This window comes from Pongo abelii, chromosome 9, assembly GCF_028885655.2.
Source record: "Pongo abelii isolate AG06213 chromosome 9, NHGRI_mPonAbe1-v2.0_pri, whole genome shotgun sequence".
Classification (NCBI taxonomy): domain Eukaryota; kingdom Metazoa; phylum Chordata; class Mammalia; order Primates; family Hominidae; genus Pongo; species Pongo abelii.
The window spans coordinates 125,484,314-125,507,975 of NC_071994.2; the positions used below are offsets into that span (position 1 = coordinate 125,484,314).

General features: G+C 38.7%; 1 long non-coding RNA gene across 3 annotated transcripts in view; it reads right to left on the bottom strand.

Moving 5' to 3' along the window:
* LOC129048802 (uncharacterized) overlaps positions 1–23,662 on the bottom strand; it is a 197,300-nt gene that overhangs the window by 144,853 nt on the left and 28,785 nt on the right. For all 3 annotated transcript variants that reach the window (XR_010141750.1, XR_010141751.1, XR_010141749.1), the window contains exons 2-4: positions 20,777–20,941; positions 19,242–19,541; positions 18,211–18,330 (exon numbers count right to left, since the gene is read on the bottom strand). This is a non-coding gene — a long non-coding RNA (uncharacterized LOC129048802). The remainder of the gene's footprint in view (positions 1–18,210; positions 18,331–19,241; positions 19,542–20,776; positions 20,942–23,662) is intronic.

Here is a 23,662-nt window from a genome sequence, read left to right on the forward strand (position 1 = left end):
TTCAGGATTTCTACCACATTTCACTCTGATACAAGCAGTTACAGAGGATCTAGAGCCCTCTCAAAGGCCTTGGCACCACTAGATTCCAAGATTATGTGTTCACCAAGTTCATGAACTGTTGTGAAAGAATAGTGGTTAGAAAGCACCAGAGTCCTGCTGCTCAGCACCTCCCAGCTCAGGGCCACTGTGCTCTCTGTGGAACTTTCAGCTTTTTCTATTGTTCTGTTTTGCCTTGGCTCCTAGTTTTCTCTCTTACAGATCATCAACAGATCACTCAAATGTGCTTGACCTTTGGAAATACACTTGTGTTCCTGGGAAGTACATGATCATTTATCACTGCCATTTACCAAGTATTAGCAAGATAAATAGCTGCCTGGGTAAGCTTGAAAGCAGCCACTAGCCCATTTGCACAAGATGTGATACAATTTATCCCAGAAGAGCCACAAAAAGAGTAAGATGCTGAACAATAAGATCTGTTAATAGATGCATACATTCTGGAGCTTTATAAAAACAACAAATAGATGAATAAGACATTTTATACCTATTTCTAAGACTGTAGAAACCTAAGGCATAATCTACACTAGATTGCCTGTTCTAATTTACAGTAGCATTCCTATGAATAAAATAAGAAAATTGATAATTCTAAAACATTGTTTGATTCATAATTCCCCTCTACACACACAAATGCACATAGACACACAAACACACACCCAAGTGCACGTGTGTGCACAGACACCTGCATCTAAAATTGGATTTTGTTGAAGATAAATTTTAATTAGTTTGCCCCCCAATACACATACTCTAGGTTTAGCAATATGTGTGATAATGATCGGTAAAGATAGCCTGGGGTTTTTAATTGTCATAGTTAATCAAAAGGTGACTATACACAGAAGAACAGATTAGAGTTGGAAAGAGTAGTAGAAGACAAAAAAAGAATTGGGACTAGAAAAGAAGAAAAAAATATAAAACCAAAAAAGAAGGATAGGCCAACTGCGGTGGCTCGCACCTGTAATCCTAGCACTTTGGGAGGTCGAGGCGGGCAGATCACAAAGTCAAGAGTTCGAGACCAGCCTGGCCAATATTGTGAAACCCTGTCTATACTAAAAATACAAAAATTATCCGGTGTGGTGGCGCACACCTGTAGTCCCACCTACTTGGGAGGCTGAGGCAGAAGAATCGCTTGAACCAGGGAGGCAGAGGTTGCAGTTAGCTGAGATTGTACCACTGTACTCCAGCCTGGGAGACAGAGCAAGACTCTGTCTCAAAAAAAAAAAAAAAAAAAAACAGAAGGATAACAATCTTTATCACTGATATGAGTGTCAGTTAGTGGTCTCAATTCTTTCCCAAACTGATTGTCAGTACATATTCAACACATAAACACCTCCAGAGTAGGGGCAGTTCAGATTTGAGGAAGCCCTTAAATAGCTATATACATTATCCTAAAGGAGCTTTTATATTCTGAAACTGCAGGCTGCTTTCTTATCACCAGAGCCTGCAGTTATGCATCAACATTAAACGTAGAAAGTTTGCTACAGCTATAATTAAAACTCTGGTTAGTATCTACATTAGCTAGTTGATATTAATATTAGCCACTCAGAGTTCTTTTGAAACTTAAAATTAGTTGGAAGAGAAACAAAATGACAACATTTCTTATTATTGATATAACTTAAGGGTTCACACAGAGCCTGAATTGACTTTACTCAAGGATTCCATATATAGAAGCCTTTCAATTGCTGGAAAGTTAGATCACTTATAACTGTGAAGTATGATTGAATGACCTTGTGTGAAAATGGCAAGATTATTCTCTGATGTAGCCTTCATTGGAACGTTCCACCCCTGCCAGAAAGGCCACTTGTTCATTATGTGGGAGAAATTGCTAAAACAATAGTCAGTCCTACCCTCACTGATCAAAACATCTCCAGGGATCCTCTATGCTGCTTGGGCCCAAAGGACCCAACTCTATGTGCCTTGATTAACTTTCTTTGGCCCTAGTTCATCACTCAGAAACGTCTGTCTTTAGTGGAATCTTAGCTTGTGACTTTTTTTGGGAAAAGTCAAGGTAAATGATTTTGGAGCCCAACATACTTTAGAAATTGTGGGTCACTATTCCATCAATAAAAACATAAATAAAAGAAAGCCTCATTCAGAAGAATAAACCAGTATGTCTTCAATGTAACAGACACAAATTAGAAGAGTTAGAAAGATATTGTCTTTTTTGAGGTCTAGATCTTCAAATCTCTCTCCTCAGTGTCTCAATTCCTTCAAAAAAAAAATTCAAGTACTGAATTTGGAAAGATTAAAGTCTAGGGAAGAAAGAGTAGGGTGAAAGCAAGACCAGTAGCTTAGGAGAAGGGGGGAGAGGAGAAGAGGGGCCATATCATGATTAAAGCTTCCATCATGCAATCAATCAAATGCAGGATATAAAAGGCAACCATAATGAAAAGTACAAACACTCGCTGCATACACTTAGAATCTAACACTTGTAGAAAAAAAGTAGGATATAAGTCATCACTTCAACTGTCCATTTATAGATTTATAGAAACTAAGGCTCAAGGCTCTCAAGTGACTAATGAGCTGTTTTAGAGTACAGGAGAAGCCAAGCCACAACCAGAATTTAAAAGCCAAGATCTGAAAACCAAGCAAACATATAAAATTCTCTTCTTTTTTCTTTAAAAGCATTCAAAGAGAGAAAAAAGTAATCTCTTCTATGGCAAAATGCATAAGTATATACAATAACTCATACATAAGGGTTTTTTTAATCTAATAATCTAACTGCCTCAAATTCTTCTGCTTGTGGACGCTGCATTTATATCCATGCTTTGTCAATTACTTTATGTTTCTTGGTTCTGTCTCCCAAACTAAACTCTAAATACTTGAGGGTAATGTCTTTTTCTTTTATCAATATCAATTTCTTACCATGCTCACTATGATTGATAGTGTCCCATAGAATCACTGAAAATGCTTAACACAAGTCTAACTTTGGTTTTTCCTTAGGTAAGAGGGATTTGTTGAAGTGCAACACTCTTGACCCACTGCAAATATCACTACCAAAATTCTCCATTTGAGATATTGATAATAATTACTCTGTACCTTCTTTCATTTGGATTGTAGTAATTGTAACATTTCAAAGCATATTTTATGGCTACCATTTCACTTGAATATTTGTTTCATGAGTGGACCTCAAAGAACATTACAACTACAAATCCACCAATTGCCCCACCTGCCAAAAAGATTATATCCTGGGTCTTGGTGTGTTTTGCTGCACTGGTAATTGGTTATTCCTCCTCCAGGCATGGAAATCTTGATTCACAATTCACTGGGTTAGAATATAACAGTCAGCACTAGAGACAGACAGTGCTCAATTGACAAAGTATATCAACTCCAACTGTAAAAAGATCCAGAAGGCAAAAATATAGACCTTCTGAGTCCTTGTAGTGTAGAGGGAAGAGACCTCAGTGTCCTTCCATGACCCCCTCCTCCAGTAATGTGTCCTTAGTGTTTATAGCATCCTCCCATCCTGACATTTCCTCATAATTTAGCATTCCTGGTAAGGCTTAAAGGAAAGCTGAATTTTTCACTGGAGGTAGGTCATGCTGACAGTGATAGCAACTGACAGGAGATTAAAAGGAACCAAAGATACAGTGTTGAAAAAGTCTCATCAAGGTCACCCACTCATGATAAGGCAAGTGAAGAGTGAGGGAGAAATATAGGCTTATCACTTAAGAACCAGCAGGGACAACTACATTATCTAATTATTCCTCTTCATTTCCACCTCCTGTAGTCTCCCACTCCTACACACGTGCTTTTAAGCCAGTCCATTTTAAAATTACTTTATAATAGTTCTCCTTATCAGTTCAAGGTACAGCTGCCTTTAAAGGCAGTGCCACCAGCAGTCCCAACCCTGCCAAGTAGAGGTAGCTGCTCCCCAGGGCACTCAGCTCATCCTTTACTATAGCACGTACATGTTTACATGACTTTCTCCCCCCAAAACTGTGAACCCTTCATGTGTTACAAGCATGTCTTACTCATCTTCCTACCTACCTGCATGGTGACAGAGCTAGCCAGCTATCTATTAAATTCAGAATTCTCTCCTAGCACTCAGTTGCTGCTGGGAAGTGGCTACCAAGCCAGGGACTACATTTTTCAGCTCAATTTCCATCCAGATGTGGCCATGGGATAATAATTAGCCAATGGAAAATGAACAGATGTGAGGTATTTCACTTGGAGGCTTTTATAACACATCATATATATATACATGTATACATATATAGTATATATATGATGTATTATATTTCATATATATAATGTATACATATATATATGATGTGTTATATTTATATATATTTATATGACGTGTTATAAAAGCCTCAATATATACAACTTTTTTTTTTGAGATGGAGTCTTGGTCTGTCATCCAGGCTGGAGTGCAGTGGTGCAATGTTGGCTCACTGCAAGCTCCACCTCCTGGGTTCACACCATTCTCCTGCCTCAGTCTCCCAAGTAGCTGGGACTACAGGTGCCCGCCACCACGCCCAGCTAATTTTTTTGTATTTTTAGTAGAGACGGGGTTTCATCGTGTTAGCCAGGATGGTCTCGATCTCCTAACCTCATGATCCACCCGCCTCGGCCTCCCAAAGTGCTGGGAATAATTTTTTTGTTTTTTGAGACAGCGTCTCGCTCTGTTGCCCAGGCTGGAGAGCAGTGGCATGATCTCGGCTCACTGCAACCTCTGCCTCCCAGGTTCAAGTGATTCTCCTGCCTCAGCCTCCTGAGTAGCTGGGCACTTGCCGCCACACTCGGCCAATTTTTTGTATTTTTAGTAGATAAGAGGTTTCACCATGTTGGCCAGGCTGCTCTCGAACTCCTGACCTCAAGTGATCCACCCACCGTGGTGTCCCAGAGTGCTGGGATTATAGGCGTGAGCCACCATGCCCAGCCATATTTTTATAACATGCCATGGTCTTTGGCCTGCTGTCAGGTAAGTGGATGCAGAGGTTGATAAACAGTAAGGAGCTGGCTGACCCCTGTGATGGAAAGAACTTGGACTCCTGAATCACTGTATCAGCTACTACTGACCAGAAACAATGTATTGGACAATTACAAGAGAAGAAAATAGGCTTCTATCTTTAAAAATCTTTATATATTTTTGGGTCTTTTTTTTTTTACTGAAGTATACTCTATTTAATACATGAATTTAATACAGTAGCATATATAGGTGTTCAAGAGATGGTGAATAACTGAATAAGGCACTTGCCCATTTGCCCACGGAAGAGCCTGAATATTTCATAGTTTCCGAAGAAAGATTATTTATGGATTGCAGCTCATGAAATTATATGCAATAATTGTTATTATGGAAATCTTCCCAGAATGCTATATGAAACAGACTAATATGACTAGGGTTTTATTTAATCTTATAGTTGTTTTTTACAAATTCATAGATACAAATTTAAATCTTTTTTTTTTTTTTTACTGTGGGAGAATGTTGAGGTTGCCATAGCAACAAGTTAAAGCAATAGAGTGTATGTGATGTACTAAGATGCTTGGTGCTAGCCATGCCAGCAAAAAAATAAAATGATTGTATCATACAGAAAACTAGACTAAGGGCTATGGTGTGATAGTCAACTATTTGTCTTTCACCTTCTATTTATTATAATTTAAGACACTGATTAGTTAACAATTTTGACAATATTGCTAGTTTATTGCTAGTTCTGTAATGAAATTAATTTTAGAATAAAGATCATCATTCTAGCCACCCTAACCCCACCTGCCTGAGGGGAAAAAATACACACACACACACACACACACACACACACACACATGCAGACATCTACTGCATAACAACATTTCGGTCAACAACATACCACATATACAATGGTGGTCCCATAAGGTTTTAATGGAGCTGATAAATTCCTGTCTCCTAGTGATGTCATAGCCATCGTAACATCGTAGCATAACACATCACCTTTTCCATATTTAGATATGTTTAGATGCACAAATACTTGTTTTGCAGTTGTTTACAGTGTTCAGTACAGTAACATGCTATACAGGTTTGTGGCCTAGGAAAAATAGGCTATACAAAATAGCTCAGGTGTGTAGTAGGTTATACCATCTAGAGTTGTGTAAGCATGCTCTATGATGATCACACAACAATGAAATCACTTTATGATGCGGTCCTCAGAATATATCTTCATTGTAAAGTAAAGTAAAACTATATATGATGCACGACTCTCTCTCATATCCATTTATGTATCTATTCATGAGAGGTTTGGGAGCAAATTTTTAAAATAATTACCCCAACTCTCTGATTTACTTTACCACACAGACAGGGTCTTTATTGATCCCTTCTCTGTGGACCGGGAGCCTATTTTTCTGCCACATATTTGCAACTCATTCAAATGATCATCATTACCTTACAGAAAATTAAAAAATTCAAGTGGTGCTATCCTACCTTCCCCCAGAGATATTATTCTCCTCTCCAAGTGACCCTAGGCTTCAAAGTGCCTAGAGGCACTGACACTTGTCTTGAGACAACAAAAAAGACAGGTGACTTGGATTATCATGCAGGATCCAGAATAAGCATGTGGTCAGCTAGAGTAGAGTAGTTTGGCAAGTAAGGGTGATTTGGGGTGACTAATATTCCTAACTGTTCTTTGAATGAGTAAAATAAAATAAGAAAAAAAATTTCTTATTTTCAGATTTCTTTTCTCACTGAAGCCATAGAAGGTAATTCAGGAAAACCTTCAACTCTTGTGGGGGGCTAGGGGGAGAAGAAACATGACATCTCCACTTTTAGCCTAGAGTCCCCCTTTTCTCCCCATCTCATTATGTCATTTCGATTTACATGTGCTGATTAAATAATTTCTTCTCCAGCCCCCTCCTTGCTTCATTCAGAAACTGTATTGACCCAACTTCCTGGAGAGGAAACCCAAGCTTTGAGAGCCCTTCCCTAACTGGGACAGCAGGACCCATACAGAGAACAGATTCTGACCCTGAAAGAAGTCATTACTATATTGAGAAGCATGACACAAAGGATGTAGACCCTCAACTCCACTGCAATAGTATGAAGCATTTTAATGTAGAACAGGAAGGCATATGCAAATGTAAAGAGGAATTAAATTCAGCACAATGCCAGACAGTCTCCAGAGCCCCCACCCCCTTGACTGCTCCTGCTACAAACCAGGGTCAAAGGCAGAGGAGATCAATAATGCTAAAGAGTAGTGTCTGCAGTAAGAAACAAATCATTGCAAATAGACAAAATGGTCTCTGTGCTCAGGGTTCCTGATGAAAGCCCCACATCTGCCATTTGACATTAGCCTAGTGACACCCCCTCCATAGGAGAGGGGAATAAGCAAGAGAGATAGGAAAAGAAATAGCAGGAGCCGGGGGTGATATCTCAGGATTGTGTTGTCTTCAACTGAGAAGCCCCAAATAGCTGTGTCCGTCTGGCCAATTCAAGGACAAATCACTGAGGTTGTAAACTATTTTTAGAATCACTGGGGATAAACTATACATCAATTTCAAGAGGTCATAAGGTAGCTTAGTGAAGTCAACAGAAGGATAAACAGAAAGCTAATTGTATTTAATGACTTATATTTGTTAAGTGCTTATAACACAAACCATGCATTTTACTAATAAGAAATATAGGCTGGGCTTGGTGGCTCACGCCTGTAATCCCAGCACTTTGGGAGGCCGAGGCAGGTGGATCACCTGAGATCAGGAGATTAAGACTAGCCTGGCCAACATGGTGAAACCCATCTCTACTAAAAATACAAAAAATTAGGCAAATGTGGTGGCTTATGCCTGTAGTCCCAGCTACTTAGGAGGCTGAGGCACGAGAATCCCTTGAACCCAGGAGGCAGAAGTTGCAATGAGCCGACATTACGCCACTGCACTCCAGCCTGGACAACAGATTGAGACTCGGTCTCCAAAAAAAAAAAGAGGCTGGGAGTGGTGGCTCATGCCTGTAATCCCAGCACTTTGGGAGGCTGGGGTGGGCGGATCACGAGGTCAGGAGATCGAGACCATCCTGGCTAACACGGTGATACCCTGTCTCTACTAAAAATACAAAAAAATCAGCCGGGCGCAGTGGCAGGTGCCTGTAAACCCAGCTACTCGGGAGGCTGAGGCAGGAGAATGGCGTGAACCCGGGAGGCGGAACTTGCAGTGAGCCGAGACTGAGCCACTGCACCCCAGCCTGGGCGGCAGAGTAAGATTCTGTTTCGGAAAAAAAAAAAAAAAAAAAAAAAAAAAAAGAAAGAAAGAAAGAGAAAGAGAAAGAGAAAGATGAGGCTCAGAGAAATTAAATCACTTTCCCAGTATCATAAGATTATAAATGGTAGATCCAGGACGAAGGTCTGCTTCACTATAAAGCCAGATAGTGCTCTTAACCCCAATGTACCTCTCTCAAGGTTCATTTGTAAATACAACTAAATATCTTTCTCAAAGCATTTCTGTTCTCGTGGTCTTCAACAGGTAGAGGTCATTAGCGTGCACGTGACCTATCTGGATTCCTAGCCCCTGATGAAATAAGGAGAAAAGTGTCTCTAAAGGTGGTTATGCTATCTGGTTACAGGGTAGAGCCATAAAACAATAACTTGTAGGGAAATGCAGTCAGCATAGAGATTTAAGCCTAGTACTATACCATTTGCTTCCCTTGGCTAAATATGTTCAGAGAAAATTATGCTGTTGAATTAAAGCCATAAACTGGTGAATTCTACTGTTGGTCATTAATCTTCTGTGTTTTTGTTGTTGTTGTCAATATATGACATATAATGGTGAGAACCTTCACTGATAGAAGCAAGAATAGTATAGGAGACAGAGAACTGCTTGCCAATAAATAAATTCCATATTGGGAGTGCACTTTTGCCTTTTCTATAGGCAAAGTGGCCTCAGTATTCCCAAGTCTCTTGACTCACTTCACAGATGCTACCCTAGTGGTAAAAAAGGAAAAACTCTAAATGACAAACATCCACTTTATTTTACTTGTGGTTGAAAATTATTTTTCTGCTTTATGAAGGAAAGTAAGATTTATTGAGCAGGTACAATATATTTCTTATTCTAGGTGATTTATACACACACTATCTCACCGACTTCTCACAACTGTCTTTTGAGATACTACATGTCCACCTTCCAGCTAATGGAACTGGAGTTAGAGTGATCAATTTGCCTAGAGCAGCAATCTATGTGGCTGCATAGGAATTCAAGTCCACATTCTTGGGACTTTCCAGTCAGTACTCTTTCCTCTACTCTCTTCCTTGATCCTCTTTAATGATTTAGTCCTTGTCACACCTCTTTGGGTTATCATTCTAAATTTCAACAGTCATAGTTCAATAGAGTAGGAGGTATAGATCAGAGGTGCCCAATCTTTTGACTTCCCTGGGCCACACTGGAAGAAGAATTGTCTAAGGCCACACATAAAACACACTAACGACAGCTGATGAGATTTTTTTTTTTAATCGCAAAATATCTCATAATGCTTTAAGAAAGTTTACAAATTTGTGTTGGGCCACTTTCAAAGCCATCCTGGGTCACATGTGCCCCATGGGTCATGGGTTACACAAGCTTGGTATAGAAGATTAAGCTGAAAAAGTGTACTAAAATAAATGTATATTCTTGAAGTTAATGCTTTGTCTAAACTCTTAAGCTAATTGGTTTATCTCTCTTTATCTCTTCCAACTAAAGTTGGAATATAGAAAAATCATTTTAATTACTTAAAAGTTTGGGTTAGCTGATTCTAGATTTCTGGAGACTTAAAGATAAGCATCTCATGTCAAAAAAAAAAACCCCTCTATTGGATAATGAATAATTGGCAAAGAATGTGAGAGGAGGAGATATAATGCGTCTTCAACCTCTGAGAAGCATGCATGTAGAGGAAAGAGCTTGACCTGAAAATCACCCAGTCCCAAATGAGAATGCTGGATCCACCACTGGGTAAAGTGGAGCAAGTTATTTTATGTCTCTGAGCCTCTATCTCTTCAGCTTTATAATCTAAATGATGCCACCAACCTTAGAGTGTTGTTATGAGGGCCAGATGAGATGAAATATACAAAATGTCAAGCATTCTGCCTGGCACATAGACACCTTCAGTAAAGCTTAGTTTCTTTCCCAATCCCTTCTGATACAGCTTTTTATTAATATAGATTTTTTTAAATTTTTTTTTAATTTTTGAGATTTTAAAAATATTTTTACATTTTGGGGGGTTCCATCATGATATTTTGATACATGTCATGTGTAGCAATCAGGTCAGATGAATTAGCACATCCATCATCTCAAATGTTTGTCATTTCTATGTATTGGAAAATTCACTATCCTCTCTTCTAGCTATTTGAGAATATATAATATTGTTAACTATAGTCATCTTACAGTGTGCTAAAGCACTAGAAGTTATCTCTCTCATCTGGTTGGTGAGAGAGCCACTATGAAGAACAGTATGGCAGTTTCTTAAAAAACGTATCTAGCAATCCCACTACTGGTTTTTTTTTTTTAGATGGAGTTTTGCTCTATTGCACTGCTGGAGCACAGTGGCGCGGTCTCAGCTCACTGCAACCTCCACCTCCCAGGTTCAAGTAATTCTCCTGCCTCAGCCTCCCAAGTAGCTGAGACTACAGGTACCCGCCACCATGCCCAGCTAATTTTTGTATTTTTAGTAGAGACAGAGTTTCACCATGTTGGCCAGGCTGGTCTCAAACTCCTGACCTCAAGTGATTCACCCCCCTCAGCCTCCCAATGTGTGGGGATTACAGGCATGAACCACCATGCCTGGCACAGTACTGGGTATTTATCCAAAGAAAGGGAAATTGATATGTCAAAGAGGTGTCTACACCTTGATGTTCACTGCAACACTATTCACAATGGCCAAGATATGGAATCAACCCAAGTGTCCAACAACAAATGAACAGATAAAGCAAATGTGGTATATGTGCCCAATGGAATACTATTCAGCCATAAAAAAAGAATAAAATCCTGTCATTTGCGGCAACATGGATGAGAGCCTGGAGAACAATATGTTAAGTTAAATAAGCCAGGAACAGAAAGTTAAACACCACATGTTCTCATTCATGTGTGGAAACTAAAGAAGTTGCTCTCATAGAAGCAGAGTAGAACAGAGGTTGCTAGAGGCTAAGAAGGGTAGGGGGAAGGAGGACAGAGATTTATTAAACTATGCATCTGTTTATTATACTTGGATAAGACGGATTGAGGGCATGTGCAGTGCCCAGTGCAGTCCAGTGGAGAGTCCATCTAGGGAGGAAATTGTTTCTTATTCTCACTTTCTGCAAATTGAATCGGTTGGAGGAAGAGGCCATTTATAGCCTTGCCGTTTATAACCATGGCTACACTGGTATTCATGGCTGGGAAGGTGGCATTTCAAACAAAGAATGTCTGACAATTGTAGGCCCAGATGATTACTTTACTACTATTTGTTGTGTTGTAGAACAGATCTCCATATTGTGTCATTCGGAGTCACTCACAACTGCCTGGATCCCACAGATGGTGTCTCTGCTTTTATACTGCCCTACTTTCCCAGAATTTCTCCATCTCCAGGGCCATTACCGCCTCCTGACTCTCTCGCACTTATCTTATTATGCTATTATCCTGCACCCAGCACTGGCTGTTTTATTTTCTACTTTCTGCCACAATATTATGGTCCTGAGTTGCAGCCTCCTAGATAGTGTCTGTCTGCTCACTGTTTGTGTGCTTCGCTGGGGAGAAGGGTGGTACGCAGGCTCCATTTGTATACACATTATCAGAGGAGAGACAATGTCAAAGCATTCAGGGGAGCGGGAGCATGCTACTGGGGATGCTGCAGGCAGAGGGAGAGGTAGAGCACTCCAGCTAAAAGAATTAAAACCCATAGTTTAAAGTCACCACATACCCTGATACACAAACAATCCAGACTGAAAGGGAAAGTTAGCAATTAGCTGGTAAATTATTTTTACATTCGTTCTCCTTTTTGAAAAATCACTTTGGAGTATTAATATCAAGAGCGACTGCCTACACAGAGTTCTCTGCCTCAATTACAGCCATGTTTGCATATAGATTGAACAGAATGGAATTCAAGAGTTGTTTGGATCCAGTGCCAGGTTCAAATTACAGCTTGAGTTTCAAGTATTAGTTGTGTCGTCTGGATTATAGTCTTAGCTCTGCAATGAGTCTGCCAGATTACTCAATGTCTTTGAGCCTCCATTTCCTCATCTATAAAATGGGAAAAATACTGTCTATCTTGCATGGTTTTAGGAAAGATAAATGAAATATATATGAACTTCTGATTTTGTGCCTGATCCATAATCAGAGCAACTGATGTCTCTTTACTCATCCCTCTTCCTTCTTTAACACTCAAATTCATCATCACTCCATCAATCCACAAGCAATTAATTATCACATAACCCTGATGGCCTATCTTACCAGCTAAAATGAAGTTTCCATGGGGCTGGAATCATTGCATTTTACTCAGCCCAGGGACTTAGACTAAAAGCTCAACAAATATTAGTGGATTTAGGAGAGAGTGGGATGATAAACCTGTACAACGACTGATGAGTTCAAGGGAAGAGAAGATTATAGTTTTCTTAATTTGATTTTTTAGCTACATTCTTATACAAATTATCATTAGTAGTAACCTCTTCAAAAATATTCCTTCTCTATTTTTATGTACAGAAAATGAGAGAGAGGAAGAAAGAAAGAGAGAAAGAGAGAGAAGAGAGAGAGAAACAGAGAAAGAAGACAATCCTTAGAAGCTTCCTATGCCAAGTAGCAGTCTCTGACCCATATTAACCAAATGCTCACAGAAAACAAACCAATCACTTCTAAGGATAATTACTACTAATTATCTTTATTAGTAAAGATATTGTAAGGCCAGATGATTACTACTGTTTGTTGCAGGCATGATAAAGTTTGAATCAAACTCTGATTTACTATTAATTCTCCTTATTAGGAAAGATAACTAGCAGTAGTAATATTAGTATTACCACTAGTTTAGTATCAATACTACTAAATACTAGTAGAACTAGTATTATTACTACTAATAATTACAATTAACTACTAACCACTTCTAGAGATAATTTAGAAGGAAGATGTAATTTGGGAAAAGAGGGAGGGAGAACCCCTGCCTCCCACAGCTAAACAAAAGTGACTTTTCAATTTTCTGACATTTTAATATTATCAGTGTTAGTATTATATTCCAGTGATAAAATAGATTGAAAGTTGACAGTGTATCTTTCCTGAACTCTCAAGTAGATCATAATCAGACATCATCTTTATTTACTGAACACCTACTACGTGTCCCTAGCTCAGCAGCCCAGAAACTAATTCAGATCAGCTTAGCCCCCACGGGATGAAGTTTGAGCCATGCATGATGAAGTTTGAATCAAACTCTGATTTAGAAGGAAGGAACAAGCGAGCCGCCTCAAAAGGAAGGAAAAGGGCACCGGCCCCCATTCTGGGAGGGACATCATCTCGACCTCTCCTCAAAGGAAGTCTTAAGTGTGGACCCAGGTGCTGCTGAGGGGGGCCTGGTAGGGCGGGGGAAGATAAAAGGCTTTCTGGAGGCCCTCTGACCCCAGCCATCCCACGGGAAATGAGCGAGGAGGCTGCTGGCTGGCAGACAAGCAGGTGTGCCCTTCAGAAGCCACGGAGATTAGCTGGGGCTTATCCAAACCTCTGCAGGAGGCAAATCTCTCCTGGTTCTCTCAGGAGACCTCGATGCTCCTCTGGCATCAAATAAGCCAGATGCAGAATGAACGTCAACTTGGCCTTTTGTGAATCTAGGGCCCCAGACTGGGAATCTGGACACTATCATACTCACCAGGGCCCCAAAGAGAATAAGTTTTTAGAGAGTAAATTTAAAAAAGGAAAAGGGGGAGAAAAATGACTTCAAGGCAAGATCACAGATGAAGCTTCACTTGCATTTGAATCTTTGTCTTTGAAGCAATTGTCTGCCACCCATATTAGACCAAAAGCTGCTTTTTTCTCTAGAAAACAACTTCTGGGGAAAATTGGTGATATTTGTTCTTTAGCAAAGGTAAAAACCAGAAGACTCAAAAGTTGAGAGCTCTCTTTCAGAAACTCCAAAAGTAAAAAGCAAATTAGCAATTTCAGCAGTGAGAGGAGGGGGAAGTAGGTCCCCATGGGTGTAGAATATGTCAGCTTTGTACTGTGTCAAAGTATATGGATGTCCAAGAAAGATCAGTGGTGTTAGATCCAGCCGATCAAATATGCATTGAAATTCTGATTCTTCTATGTATCTGCTGTGTTATTTTAAATCAGTCACTTAACCTCTCTGAGCATCAATCATCCCATCCTAAGATGAGCCCAGCAATGGCTCCTTCACAGAGCAGTTTGAGCATTAATGGGATAACTTATGTAAACACCTGGCACAGCAACTAGCACATAGAAGACGCTAAAGAAAAATTAGCACCTTCTATTTTTCCCCTTCTTTCAGCAATCCAATCATATATATATTATCTATACAGATAGATATTATATATCTACTATATATTACATAAAATGATGGATTACATATTTTATATATCTACAATGTATATTATATAATTGATATATATTATATGATATATAATTGATATATATCAGTGTTACTATTATATTCAATGATGAAACAGATTGAAAGTTATATATAAATATGATATATAATTATATTATACAATATATAAGAGATATATATTATATGATATATAATTGATACATATCAATTAATATCATTTATATCATAAGTCACAGGTATCAATTATATATCATATATCATATGTCAGATATCAATTATATATTTTATATTATAGATATATATTGTATATATCTATATATATTTTATATTATAGATATATATTGTATATATCTATATATATATTTATATATATCTCCCTCATATGAAACAAAAGATAAAATCCTTACTATTTTGGACCTGTAGAAACCCATTCTCAGCAGGATAAGTCACTTGCCCAAACTTCACATAGACAGAAAGAGCAGAGGTTAGAACACAGATCTCCCTGATGCCCTTGCTAGAACTTGCTGTTTAATTGGCACCATAAAGACAGCCTAATACTCAGTCTCAGAATGATCCAATAATGGCCATAGTAGAAGACAGACCTCAGAATCAGATACCAGTATACCACAGGCCACTTCCTGCAGAGGTGTGCATCAGGGAGATGGTAGTTGTAATTGTCTCTCAAACATGGTTGAAACTGGCTCACAAAACATGTGGGGCATATGGAGTATAGGTGGGACTGGTAGGGTGTGGTACTCATTTTTTTTGTTGTTGTTGTTTGTTTTGAGACAGGGTCTTACTCTGTCACCAAGAATGGAGTGCGGTGGTGCAATCTCAGCTCCCAGGCTGAAGCGGTTCTCCTGCCTCAGCCTCCTGAGTAGTGGGATTACAGGCACACACCACCACGCCCAGCTAATTTTTTTGTATTTTTAGCATAGATGAGATTTGGCCATGTTGGCCAGGCTGACCTCAAACTCCTGACCTCAAGTGATCCACCCGCCTCATCCTCTCAAAATGCTGGGATTACAGGCATGAACCACCGTGCCCAGCCTCAATAGTTTTAACTAGTAATGTCACCAAGAGCTCTTTTATCTTTTAAACTGGTTGTGCCATATATATATATAAGACAATTCACTCTGGTGAGGCTGAAAATGTGGAGCTGTCCCTGATTCAATAACAACAACAACAACAATAATAGTAACTTTATTTTATTTTATTTTCAAAGCCCCCTTCTTCACGAGCACTTACGGCAAAAGCAGGAATATAACTCTGAGGACAGATCCACAGCCTTCCCCCAAACTATCCCAATTATTTTTGTGGTAGGAAGTTTCTCTGTGAGAGATCAGATTGTGGTAAACCTCGTCTTTGTTTGTTCCCAGAAATAGTTGAATTTCTACTGCTGTTAGAATTGTCTTATCACCAATAGCTAAACTTTCATAATTTTAGAACTAGAAGGAATCATGTACAGGTTCTAATTTTCCCCTCCTCCTTTCTAAATGAAGAAATTAAGGGAGACTCAGAGATGTGGAATAACTCACCCAAACACAAGAAACAAACGTGGCCAGCTCTTCACCTCATGCTTTGCCCAGAGTTTCAGGGACCCATGTGTGGACAAAAGAAACAATCAATCTTCTTGGGCAATCTTTATTTTCCCCACAGAGCTAACTGTGCACAGAGCCCATGATAAAGGCACTTAAGTCCAAAAAAGCACAATTATTATGACAAATATCCCAATATTTCATTAAATATCCTCAGGAAAAAGTAAATAAATAAAATGCCAAAAAGTCCTTCAAAGATTTGAAAGCAGCATTACCTTTTTAATTTAGAGCTTTCTTTGTGGATCATCAAAGCACTTAAAATTTTTGAAACTGCTATAATTAATTATTATTAAGTTAGAAAATCACTAAAAATATAATCTTTGGTTTATTTTCATTATAACTGATGAAATTGTTTCATATAACTAAAATTAACTGAGCACTTACTATGTGCCAGGTAGATGCTAAGTGCTTAGAATACAATAATGAAAAGCCATTGCCTCTCTGCTCAAGAAATTCACAGTCCAGGGTGGGGTAAAACAGGTACTACATAAAATAGATAAATAACCTAAATGTAAGACCTAAAGCTATAAAACTCTTAGAAGAAAACATAGGAGAAAAATTTCATGACACTGGATTTTTGCAATGATTTCTTGGATATAACACCAACAGTACATGCAATAAAAGAAAAAGTAGATAAATTAAACTACATCAAAGTTATAAGCTTTTGTGGACTAAAGGACAGAGTTAACAGAGTGAAAAGACAACTCACCAGATGGAAGAGAACATTTGCCAATCATAGATCTGATAAAGGATCCAGAATATATAAAACACTACCAAAACTCAACAACAAAAAAACCAGACAACCAGATTCAAAAATGAGTAGACTTGAATAAATGTTTCTCCAAAGATATACAAGTAACCAGTAAGTAACAGAAAAAAACAGCATAACTAATTATTAAAGAAGTGCAAATCAAAACCATGATAAGATATCACTTTACCCCTATTAGGATGGCTACCATTAAAAAAAAAAAAAACACAGAAACTAATAAGTATTGATGAGGATACGGAAAAATTAAAATCCTTATTGGAATGTAAAATGGTGCCACTGCTATGGAAACTAGTGTAGTGGTACTTGAAAAAATTGAAAACATAGTTACCATTTGAACTCTCAATTCCAATTCTGAGTTTGTATCCAGGGTACGAAAGCAGGGACTCAAAGAGAGATCTGTAGCAGTATTATTCTTAATAGCCAAAAAATGGAAGCAAACCAAGTGTCCATGGATGGATGAATGGATAAATAAAATGTGGCATATACATACAATGGAATATTATTCAACCTTAAACAAGAAGGAAGTTCGAACATATGCTATAACATGGATGAACCTAAAGGACATTATGCTAAGTGATATAAGCCAATCACAAAACAACAAATATTGTATGAATCCACTTATATGAAGTATCTAGAGTTCAAATTCATAGGGATAGAAAATAGAGTGGCGGTTTCCAGGAGCTGAGGTGAGGGAGTAATGGATAAACATTTTTAATAGATACAGAATTTCAGTTTTGCAAGATGCAAAGAGTTCTGTGGATGGATAGTGGTGATGCTAGCACAACAGTGTGAATTAGTTTACAACTACTGTACATACACTTAAAAGTGGTTAAGATGGTAATTTTTATGAATTTTTTTACCGAAATTTTAAAAATACACAAGTACTACAATCACCATTATTAGTGAACTCACCAGATGCCAGCATAGGTCTCCAGGGACTATATTAGGTGGAACCCCTATAGAAATCCACTCAAAAAGAAATCTTCAGATTCTATTGAAAGTATAATATGATACACTGAGAGTAAAAGAGAAGAAGCTTTGTTGAAAAAAGCTGGTAAACTGCAGAGCCCTATCTAGTCTTTTTTGGAGACCATAAAGCTCACTAGAACTTTATAAAACCAACAGTGGTAAATTTTTCCATTAATAAAAATCATTTTAAATGCCATTTCCATCTCTATAGAATATACACATTAGGACAGACAAACATTAGTTTTTGCCATTGACCATTGAGAGGCTGTGCTTCATGGTATGTGGCAGGGGCATGGGTACTGTTTGCCAGGCATGGGGGATCCTTGTTGTTATTTGGTACATTTTAGAAACAAACGTTAAACTCGCTGGTAAGGACTTACCAGTTGTACTTCCTCAAGGAGATACTCTAGATCTCAGTTCCTCTTAGCAGTGAAGGTTTCCTGGAATGTCATTGTCTTGGAAGGAGGTGAACGATTGGATGTGTAACACCAGGGTCTTCACTGAGAGTGAATACAAGAAAGATCAATTATCTAAGATGCAGGTAAAATAATTTCCCATGACCCCAACATTCATAGATGTCATCCAATCTATCAGTGCCTTTAAAAAGCCACAACTTTACTCAGAGCATTTAACAAGCTCTCCTTTTATGTCTTCTCTTTGCTGGATACTGTGAGAGGTTAGGGGTATGCATAAACAAGATACAATCCCTGTATTTGATAATCTTACATCCTAGAGTATGACAAAGCATAAAGAAGGAATGACAATGTCATTATATAGGATATATTTTGGTTTCGTCTGCATAAGCTAAAGAAAGCACACACACCTCCCCTCACACCACTTTCCAACAAAACAGCCAAAGCCTATAGAAACAAAAAAGTGAGTCAAGTAATGTCACTTCATGCATTTTGTCCAATGAGGTGACTGTCTTAAATCCATAGTCTCTGATGCCCAGTGTCCCCCTCATGAGATGCCCCATCTCCATCTGAACTTGGTTGGAGCCAGAAACTAAGACTGAGATTGTAGTCTCCCATTCTCATTCAAGCTCGTGAGCCTCTCAAATAGGAAACATTCCCTGTCCCTTGGCCACGGAATAGGCAGCCATTTGATCAGAAAAGCAAGCAGCCAGCTAGTGCAAATGGCAAATCCATCAGCACCATTATCCAAATGGTAAGGTTGGCAGTATTGTCGTCACAAATTAAAAATGACACATCACAACAATTACATGGCTTCTCACTGCCTGACATGCTGGTTCAGCCTAATTCCCAGACTGTTTCAGACACCCAAACAAATTAACATGTTTTCTAATGATATAAAATTGTGTTGCTCTGTGTGTGTGTGTGTGTGTGTGTGTGTGTAAACCTCCATACAACCACATCATCATCAATTAAATATTTATCAGAGTACCACTGACCTGTGACAAGCATCAGCAATTGGCCCTTGGAGCATCAGTGTCGGCTATTTTTTAAAGCCAGCTTCTAGCCTCGGTCAGTGGAACATGTTAAACCTCAATGAACAGCTCTCACTATCTTTTGTACTGGATCCATACTTCAGGCTGAATGAAGCTTTTAGAACCAGCAAGAACCAGATGGCCCTCCAAGATCATTTTTGAATGTTTGGATCTGAGTCATTTGTATGCGGAAGCCTTCACAAAATAGCAATCTGGGGAACATGCTCCAGGCTGAGTCCAGCTTTCCAGACAGCCCATCTTTGCCTACAATTGAGAAGACAAGCACAATATTGTAGGGTTCCACAAAAATATTGCAGCATTTATCTATATGTGTAGCACCAAATACATGGAGTGTCCCAGTCAGGCTGTCACTACAATGGTAGTTCGCCACCACTCTTCCTCTTCACTCCCACTAATTATTTTTCTTTTTTCTATTATACCTACAGTTTCTCTTCTAGCACAGGCATAAAGCCATCTTTGCGAATCGGCCAGCAGAGGGTACTACAATACTGGTGCAATAATCCAAATCACAGCAAATTTACAGCTGAAAAAGATTTAGACTAATTAAAATGGGCTTTGGTTTTATGATGTGCTTGGAGCTCCTAGCCAGAAAGAAGAGAGTGGTGGGATGGAAGAGATGGAACCAAAACGGGTAAACAGGGACTGCTCATCAGAGGAAGAGGCAAGGCAGCAGTGTAGGTTCAGTATCACTAATCCAGGAGTGAGGCAAATGTAGATTCAAAAATGAGAAGGAATCAAAACTAAGGGGTCAACCACTTCTAGGTATTCACCCTAGAAAAACTTTTTAAATACCTGTACGTGAATATTTATAACAGTTCTATTTATAATCACCCCAAACTTGGAACAATCCAGATGTCTTTTAATCAGTTAATGAAGAAACCAAGTGTGGTATATCCATACAATGGAATACTACTCAAGGGTAAAAAAGAAGAAATTATGAATACATACAGTAACAGGGATGAATCTCAAAGGCATTATGTTGAGTGGTGGAAGTCATTCTTAAAAAGAAAGTTATACGCATATGACTCCATTTAGATGACATTCTCAACAGATCAGCAATTGCCAGAGATTGGGGCTGAGGAGAAGGTATAACTATAAAGAAATAGCATGAAAGAATTCTTTGGAGTTATGGAAATGTTCTGTATTTTATTATTGTTGATGATTACATCAATCTATACGTGTGTTAAATTTATAGAAACAGTACACCAAAAACTAATGTCAGTGTTTCAGCTTAATGTAAAATTGTTTTATTAATGGTATGTTAAATTTAAAAAAGAAAATTTTAAAAGGAAAAAAAAGACATTAAAAAAAGATGGAGCCTGAGGGCAGAATGGGATAAGCAGATAAAGAGTGAGGCCAATTTGAGGTCTCATCAAGCATGTATAGACGAGGTAAATTATGAGAAGACAGAGTTGAGTTGAGACTTGGAGGACAGGCTAACAGGAAATTGGTGAGAAGATCAGGTTCTTCACACTCACTTTGTTCTTGTGAACAGTGGTGTTTCACTGAGTATCAACCAGCAGCTTGAGCTGAAGGGACCACAGAAGCCACCTGGACCCACATGGTGTTGATGGAGCAAGAAGGTCACCAGTCAGGGTTGGTGCAGGATCAGAATCTGCCCACCCTAGGAGCCAGCACCTATGCTGGTGTAGAAAAGAATCAAGTTAATTCTAGGAGCCATCATCCATGACAGTATAGACAGCCTCAAGTTAATTCTTCACCTCACTCGCTGGTAGGAATAGGCTCATTATCTTTGCGCAGGGGTTTAGTTGAGAGAGGAATGATAAACAAAACTAGATAAATCTAATCTAACCCTCTCATTTACAGATGAGGAGCCTGGGAGAGCAAAGCAGTGTGAGTTCTCCAAACTGCACAGCTTGTGAGTGCCCTTCAGGGTTCTGTAAGTTGGCCCTGGACCAGGGACCAGGGATGGTATTTTTTCTCATCTGCCTTAGGTAGGTGAGATTGTGTTTTACATTTAAAATATAGCAAGACAAAGAAAGGTGACTCCATAGTATGCCATTAGAATCCATTGAAAAATATACTACCTCCCTTCAAACCTTTGTTGTTGTTCTTTTCTCAGATGAATTGCTTGAGAATTCCTGTGTCTGATTCTTATACCAGCCTTCTCTTATTCAATCCAATGATTAGACTGCTGATTGAAAAAAATAGTCCAAGAGTTCTTATCTATCAGATTGCCTCCTATGCCTATCTATGTTTTTTGTTTCCGTCTAACTTTGGAGAGCCCAGAAGAAGGAGGACAGTCTCACACTTTGCAAATGTGGTGCTCTCAGATTGAATGGTATGCGAAAAAAAGTCCTGGTTGAGAAGTTGAGGCACAGGTTTTGCTCCAGATTTGCTGACAACTGCATGTGAGATTTTAGGTAAGTCTCTTCCTTTCTCTGGGCCTTAATTTCCTCCTCTATAAAGTGAGCCAGTTGGATTTGAAGATCTTTAAGGTAATTTCTAGTCCTACAATGTTTCACTTCTATGTTTAGTCTTAAGTGTAAATGATAAATACTTAAACTGATGCACAAAAGAACTGATAATTTTCAGTTTAATTCAAAAAATATGTACTTAGAGTCTATTTTCAGGCTATATACTAGCCATGAGGGATATTAAAATAATTAAGAAATGAACCCTGCCTTTAAGGACATACAATCTATGGATTAGAACAAGAGTCTGGAGTTAAAGGTTACAGATTCAAGGACACTGCGCTACTTGAAATGACTCAGACCATTTATTTAACCTCTCTGAACCTATTTCTTCATCTATAAATTGTGAATAATAATAGCTCCCACTGGGAGTGAAGAATAAATGAAAGTATATTAGTTTGTATTATGAAGACATTCATATTACTATCCTGCCCTCTTCAAACAGCATTTTTCTTTCTCGCCCATACCTTTTGGCAAATGATCTCCATTTTTAATCTCTCAAAGCTGAATAAGCTATTAATACTTTCAGATGCAACTCAAGTTTCACTTATCCGAGAAGACTTATCTGTCTGCTCCAGACAACACAGATCTCCCTTGCTTCTGGTTTTCTGTTGCCAATGTTTAACACTTCTATGGTACTGTCTATTGCTTCTATTCTATTGCTTCACAATTGACTGGGGTATCTATGGTTTTAAGCTCTCTTGAACTCCAGTTCTTTATATTATCAACTGCCTATAGTGACTTCAAATTCTACCTGTATCAAGTAGAATCCACAATTATGTCCAGAAACCCTACTCCTCTTCTTGGGCTCATTTCAGTTTATAGTATCTCGGTCACTCAAACTAAACAACTATTTGTCATGTTTCTTCTCCATTACACCCTCATCCAATCCATCCTATGTAATTCCAACTCATGTGTCTCTCAAATCCATTCTTTATCATATCCATTGTCACAGCCTTACTTAAGTACCTCTTGGCTAAATTAAAGCAATGGTAGAGGGAAGGATTTATCAGTATCGTCTAGCAAGCATTTTTCAAAATGCTTACCTTCCCATAACCCCATATCGCATCAGAAGTGTGGTTGAAGGAGAAGACAGAAGAATGGAGGAAAAAACAGGCTTGTGTATTTTGCAAAAGCTTTTCAGATTATTCTTACAGATTTCCCATTCCTGTTGAGAATCACTGTCTAAATCTTTCTCCTTCCAATCCTTCCTGCCCCTCCTGCCTAAGTGACTTTTCAAAACTTCCAGTTAATCAATAAAGGCTTCTCATTGCCTTTCTTCAGGTTGGCTTTCACATTCTGCCCCAGGCCACTCTCTTGCCCTTGTTTTCTTCAATTTCTTCCATGCCTATACTAGTCCATTTGTATTGCCATAAAGAAATACCTGAGGCTGGGTAATTTATAAAGAAAAGAGATTTATTTGTCTCATGGTTCCACAGGCTGTACAAGAAGCATGGCACTGGCATTTGCTTCTGGTAAAGACCTCAGGAAGTTTCCAATCATGTCAGAAGGTGGAGGGGGTACAGGCACATCACATGGCTAGAATGGGACTCAAAGAGAGGAGGGAGAGGTCTCAGATTCTTTTAAACACCCAGATCTCATGTTAACTAACTGAGCATGAACTCACTCATCATCAAAGGGATTGCACTAAGCCATTCAATAGGAATCCATCCCCATGACCCAATATCCCCCACTAAGCCCCATCTCCAACACTGGGGATGACCTTTCAACTTGAGATTTGGAAAGGACAAACATCCAAACCATATCATTTTCCCCTGGCCCCTGAAATCTCATGTCCTTCTCATATTGCAAAATTCAATCATCCCTTTTCAATAGTTCTTCAAAGTCTTGACGTGTTCTAGTGCCAACTCAAATGTCCCAAGTCCAAAATCTCATCTGAAGATGAGATCCTTTGACCTATGAGCCTTT